The 6,835-nt window shown below is 47.0% G+C and overlaps 1 pseudogene; it reads left to right on the top strand.

The window, feature by feature from the left end:
- Positions 1 to 714: 714 nt before the first annotated feature.
- LOC144143360 (uncharacterized) lies at positions 715 to 1,686 on the top strand (annotated as a pseudogene).
- Positions 1,687 to 6,835: the final 5,149 nt, after the last annotated feature.

Here is a 6,835-nt window from a genome sequence, read left to right as displayed (position 1 = left end):
ACCAGGCAAATTAGCAAGCTACATATTTTCTACTTTACTGTCAAAACGATTCCTTGCGTTCACATAAAGAATCAGTACGAATTTCGCCTAACAATGGCGTCACGCTTCTTGGTTGGGGTACGGCCCCAAGTATGCTTACGCATTATAACAGGCCGAGGCGTTGCCAGGTGTCGGGGGGTATTGAGACAAAGCAACACCGAAAGTTTTTCAGCGCCCCATTCCCCGCCCTTCCTTTTGTGCCGGAATGTGTTTCCCGTCTGCTGAAAGTGCGCTCCTGCTTGGCGTGCCGATTCACCGTGCCTGGCCCATGTATGGAAACGCGTGGTGCTGACGTCACAGTTGCTACTTAAACCGCTGCGAAATAAATGGCGGGGCTTTTTTTGCTTGCCTATCACCTGGACTGCCGTCGCCTTATTTCTTGCACCGATCACCGACTGATAGCGGCGGGCGCCGCTACAACATGGTGTAAGAAGTTATGCGATCCGCCCACCATCGGGGAAAAAAAGATCCATCTAGACGTCAGCGCAAAAACAGGCTGCAATGGCCACTACACCACCGCCACCCCCGCCGGGCCTTCAGAAACCACGACCGCTGGAGTTTGACACTATCTCGGAGTGGCCAGCATGGATACAGCACTTCGACAATAATCGATATGCGTCGGGCCTGAATGAGCGCTCGGAGGAGGCGCAAGTGCGCACTTTGCTGTAGTACACCATGGGGCGGCGAGCAAGGGACATGCTTGTTAGCTTCAATCTTTCGACCGAAGATTCCAGGAAGTTTGAGCTTGTCAAAAAGAAGTGCGACGAGTACTTCATCAAGGAGACCAACGTCGTCTACGAGAACGCTTGCTTTCACAAGCGGCAAGAGATGCCGGGCGAGTCTATTGACCAGTTCATGACGGCTCTACACATCTTGGCGGAAAAATGCGGCTTCGGAGAATTCAAGCAGCGCCTCATCCGGGACCGATTCGTCGTTGGCCTGCGGGACGAAAAACTTTCCGAGTCGCTCCAAACGGACCGGAAGCTATATCTCGCGACAGCTCCAGCGAAGACCCGCTTAAAAGAGTCAGTTCAGCAGCAACAAGTAGAGCTTCGCAACTCCAAGGAGGTTCGCGACAACACTCCATGCAAGCCATGTGACGACGTCAACGTCAAAGCAGTTGGTCACCGCACGAAACCGCACCGCAGTGAGGATACCCGGCCGCCAGAGGTTTGTTCCGAAAGACAGTGCATCTTCTGCGGCGGCCACTCCCACCCAAGAACAGACTGCCCAGCTAGAGCGCAGAAGTAGTTCAACTGCAGCGTAAAGGGACATTTTGGCAAGGTGTGCCTCAAAGGGACTTCTACAAGCAACCAGAGAAAGGTACGAGTGTCGTCCGTACAAACATACACTGGGGAAATGTTTATAGGAGCGGTGCAGGCGCCTGGCGCCAAGGCGCGTTGCGTTCACGTATTGGTTAATGCAGTGCCTGTTTTCGCAAAGGTTGACTCAGGGGCACAAGTGTCCGTCATTCCAGCATCGTTTCCTGGACTTCCCACGAGCTTAGAAAAGGCCGACTACATCTTTACAGGCTCTAGCAATGCCCGGCTAAATGTTCTGGGCACGTTTCAGGCCGATATAGTTTGTAAGGACGCACTTCTCGCCAAACATGTTATGTCGTCAGTCCTTTGCGCCATGTACTGCTAGGTTTGCCAGCTCTTGAAGCATTAGGAGTTATTAAGTTCGCTGACTCGGTCGCTCAGAAAACGTCTGACTACGAGGTTTTGTGCCCTCAGGTTTTTGACGACTTTGGCTGTATCCCCGGGGAGTATACAATCAGGCTAAAACCAGACGCAGTTCCATTTGCAATAAGCGCACCACGCAGGATTTCTACACCGCTTCAGGAACCTGTGAAGCGGGAACATGATAAGATGGAACAAATGGGTGTAGTTCGGGCAGTCTAAGAGCCGACGGAATGGTGTGCCGGCATTGTTCCTGTACAAAAGCCCTCGGGAGACATAAGGATATGTGTCGACCTTACGCAGTTGAACACGTTTGCCCTAAGAGAAAGGTATACGTTGCCTACTGTAGACCAAGAACTAGGCTCACTTGCTGGCGCGAAATGGTTTTCCAAACTAGACGCCAATTCCGGATTCCACCAGGTGCGACTCAGTAAGGCCTCAGAACTACTGACCACGTTCATTACGCCATTTGGGCGGTACTGTTTAACTCGGTTGCCGTTTGGAATTACTGCAGCTCCAGGATACTTTCAAAGGAGAATGTCTTAAATCCTGGCAGTCCTTCCTGGCGTCGTTAACCTCATGGACGATATTCTCATATTTGGCGACAGCAAAGAGCAAGATGATTCTAGGCTGTCGAATGTCTTAACTATGCGGGCCAGTCTAACGTTACGCTTAACAAAGCAAAGTGTGTATTTGGAGCACGAAGCATGAGCTTTTTGGGTCACTAAGTGAAGAAGGCGTACAGCCTTATCCGGTCAAACTCAAAGTCATTAAAGAGCTGAATCCGCCGTCGAATATTTCACAATTAGGCAGTGTTCTGGGCATCGCCAAATACCTAGGCCCCTTTTTGCCGAACTTAGCGCAAACCACTGCCCCACGACAGGCGCTTTTGCTGAAGAGACTGAATGGGTTTGGGGTCCACCTCAGAACACAGCTTTGGATAGCTTGAAAGCTCTTATCTGCTCAGCAAAGTGTAAGGCCATGTACGATCCACGACTTTTCAAGATTCTTTCGGCGGATGCCTCCTCGTTTGGTCTCGTAATACGAGACAACGTAATGCGAGCGCTGCCCGATAGCGTTCGCTTCAAGCTCATACACAAAAACCGAGCAGCGCTATGCGCAAGTCGAAAAGGAGGCACTACCTTTAACATGGGCTGCCGAAACATTTGACGAGTATATACGAGGTATCGATGTGACGTTCCAAACAGACCACAAACCTCTTGTCTCGTTGCTAAGTAAAATGCCTATCCATTTGTTGACGCCAAGGGAGCAGCGCTTCAGAATGCGGTTGATGCGGTATCAATTTCAAATTGTGTACGCTCCCGGCAAAAACTTCATTACGGCTGACTCTCTTTCACGAGCGCCGATGAAATCAGACAAATTTGCCACTGAACGGATCGTCTCAGAACTATCGTCAATTGTTAAATCTTGTCTTCAAGGGTTACAAACGGGCGACAATTTTGTTAACAGAGTACGCGATGGTCAAAACACTGACGTTGTTTGTCAAGCCTTGCTAAAGTTGTGTCGTGAAAGCTGGCCAGAAAAACCAAAACTTTCTTTCTACCTAGCTCCGTATTGGCAAAAACGTGCCGTAACTGCCGAATGAAATGGCATGTTGCTTAAGGGGACTAGATTGGTAGTACCTCAATGCCTAAGAAAAGAAGTACTATCCAAGCTACATGATGGGCATCAGGGAAAACAAGAGCTTTGGTGAAAGAATTATTTTGGTGGCCAGGCCTCGGCGAACAACTCGCACGGCAAGTAAAAGAATGTGTTACTTGTGCGCGATTCGTCACCCAGAACTGTGAGCCGTTGGTCTCAACCTGAACGCCAAGTTTCGCCTGGGAACGAGTTGGGGTCGACTTGTGTTTTGTCAACAACTGTCACTACCTTGTCATGGTCGACTACCTGTCGCGGTATCCGGAAGTAGCCCTTCTTCCCTCAACAAAAACCGGTCCGGTTATAGAAATGCTAAAAAACATTTTTCCACGTCATGGCATTCCAGATACCGTGGTGACAGATAATGTACCACAGTTTTCTTGTACCGAGTGTGAGAAGTTTGCCTATGATTATGGCTTTTGTCACGTCACAGCAAGCGCAAGGTAACCTCAGGCTAATGGGGAAGTAGAAAGCAAGGTTCAAACGATTAAGCGCCTGATACTAAAATCCAAGGACCCATACTTGGCTCTGCTTGCCTGCAGGGCAACTCCGCGCATCTTGGGCTCTAGCCCAGCGGAAATCCTCATGGGCCGGCGTCGTCAGACAAGAGTTCCAATGGCACCGCAGCTCCATGTTCCAGTGCAGCGAACGCTGCTTACACTTGCGACCAAAGACAGAGCCAACAAAAAGTTGCAAGCACAGTACTACAACAAACGCCACAGAGCCAGGGAGTTGGATAAACTAACACAAGGTGATTGTGTTTGGGATATAAAAGCCAGAGGAACGGTGCCAGCGACAGCCACTACTCCACATTCCTACATTTTACAATCCGAGGAAGGTGTTACGCTGCGACGAACAGACGTATGCTTAACCGCTTACAACAGGAGAAGCGTGAAGGCAGCTACGTGTTTCCAAACGAAAGCGAGTCAGCCGAATTGGTTTCGACGGAAAGGGAGCCATCCACCGCCTCAACTTAAGCTTCAGTGCCTTCAGGTACAAAGGCTGTGACTTCCACGTCAGTTCCTTCCGCTTCCGTGACTGTGACCACGTCTGGTAGAGTGGTTAAGTGACCGGATTGCTACGGTATTGATAAATAAGCTTTTTTGTGGTTCGTTACTACTAAGATTTCTCGGTTTTGTTCATGTGTGAATGTTCTAAATTCCACGCCCCAAACCACTGTTATTTTGCAAAAGGGGGAATGTGCCAGAATCTGTTTCCCGTCTGCTGAAAGTGCGCTCCTGCTTTACGCGCCGATTCACCGTGCCTGGCCCATGTATGGAAACACGTGGTACTGACGTCACAGTTGCTACTTAAAGCGCTGCGAAATAAACCGCGGGTTTTTTTTTTTGCGTGCCTATCACCTGGACTGCCGTCACCTCCTTTCTTTCGCCGATAACCGACTGATAGCGGCGGGCGCCGCTACGACATACGACAGCTACATATTTTCTACATTACTGTCAAAAAGATTCCGTGCGTTCTGATGAAAAATTTAAACGACTTTTGCGTACCAATGGCGTCACGCTTCTTTGTTGGGGTACAGCCCTGAGTATGCTTACGCATTATAACAGGCCGAGGCGTTGCCAGGGGTCGGGGGGTATTGAGACAAAGCAACCTCGAAATTTTTTTGAGCGCCCCATTCCTCCGCCGTTGCTTTCACCTTTTTTTCATCTACGCTATTTTCACATCGTATCGATATACCATAATGTAAAAAATAGGAAGCCAAAAATGGCTAAAATTTGGTTAGGACGCAGGGCTTCTTGTTTTTACCGGCGGCGTATAACACCCCCCGAAGAGAATTTCTCACTGCACCACTCATAACGGGTGCGGGAAGTTTATTGCCAAAAGAAATAGGGAGAGTACAAAAATGCTAATATAACGAGTATTAAAAATTGAGGTTAACTGACGTCAACTAATTGTAACATTGATCAGACTCTGCATATACTTCAGTTAACAGTGTGCATTATTTTTTCACCATGTTTCTCAAAAGTACAACTCCAATTTAGGCATGTAACATAGCTGCAAAATTTCCCAGTGTTCAATAGAGGGAACGTTTGGTTAATATTACCTCTAATATAGTTTGCAGTGATTTTTTCTACGTACCTCTACAGCAGTCCTCTAAAGAACTGATCTGAAAGTCCCGTTATAAAAGTAAGAAAAATATATACCTGTGCAAGGAACCTCTAAGATGTTTGCTGTTGAACTATCAGGATTCGGTAAACAATAAATAAAAACAATATTCACATTGCTACTAAAAAACCCCAATAGGTAATCGGAAAAGAACGCGCTTTTATTGCAAAAGGAGCAGACGTTATAATCCTAATCTAATAATTTTTGCATTTTTCATGCAGTGCGTTTTGTGTACACAAAATTTTGGGTGTGCGGGCAAATATTGCAGCATGTGTAAATATAAAAACTATTTGTCGGTATTGAACACTTTCAACGTATGAAGATCACCTATGTTCAAACTGAAATAAGTGCGCACAGGATACGGTGCCTGGTTTTAAACTACAACATGTAGGACCACTACGTAGTTTTATTAACGTAGTGGCGACGTGGTGACGTTGTAATTTTATTATTTTACTGCCTGGTTTCTTAAGAGATATACAGCTTTGTTTTATCTAATCGGATTGTCAATTGGTTGGGCACAGTATACTTCTTTGCGCATGTACAGCTCCCTTTGAAAACATTGTTCACGTTGACAGCGCAGTCCAAGCGTAAGGTGCCTGAATTGTTTCTGAAAACGAGAGAAAATGTATCATTACAGGTCAACGCTTCCAACCTGTTTTCAGAAGAACGTTTTATTTGGGGTTGGCTCAACGGGAGGCCCGCGAAACAACACTTGTAAAATAAATGAGAAGGCTGGCGTGCACTCGCGAAAATGTCACCGTCTTTGTCGTGTGAAAAAGTACTCGCTTGTGCTGTACGCACACTACTTGTCCAATATTTCAGCAAAAGCTGATGTAAAAAATATCAAATGCTTTATATCCAGCGTATTCAAGGAAATGTACGTAAAGCTTTGTGAAGTGCCCATACAAACACACTGAATGCTGATGCACAGGAGGTTTCTTTGGAATGACATTTTGTTGGCGGCATTTCTCTAAAGACTTGGCACTACACTTTTTTTTGTAACAATAGGGGCAAGGGCTTTTTATGGGTTCTAGGAGAAGTACATGTACCATGCAGTGCAAGGACTGCGCAAGTAGAGAAACTAACATGTCATTTTAGCTTATTAAAATGCTAGAACGTCTTGTACAATGTGTGACCGGCGCACGATTCACCGTTCAACAAAAGTGGAAGAGCGCTGCAGAAATTGTTAGGCTGCGGGTAATTGGCACATTACGCGCTAAAAGGTTAAAGTGCTTCCACCTGGCTAAACTTCTCCGTGTGCTCGTGCATGCTGTGTACGCCGACATTTCGGCGGATTCAAATTATTAACTTCTTATTCATAGATATTT

The sequence above is a fragment of the Haemaphysalis longicornis genome, unplaced genomic scaffold (genome assembly GCF_048455015.1).
Source record: "Haemaphysalis longicornis isolate Haplotype H1 unplaced genomic scaffold, Haemaphysalis longicornis Haplotype H1 scaffold_6, whole genome shotgun sequence".
Taxonomy (NCBI): Eukaryota; Metazoa; Arthropoda; class Arachnida; order Ixodida; family Ixodidae; genus Haemaphysalis; species Haemaphysalis longicornis.
The sequence above is the reverse complement of the archived record's forward strand: the minus strand, read 5'-3'. Positions and strand labels throughout refer to the sequence as shown.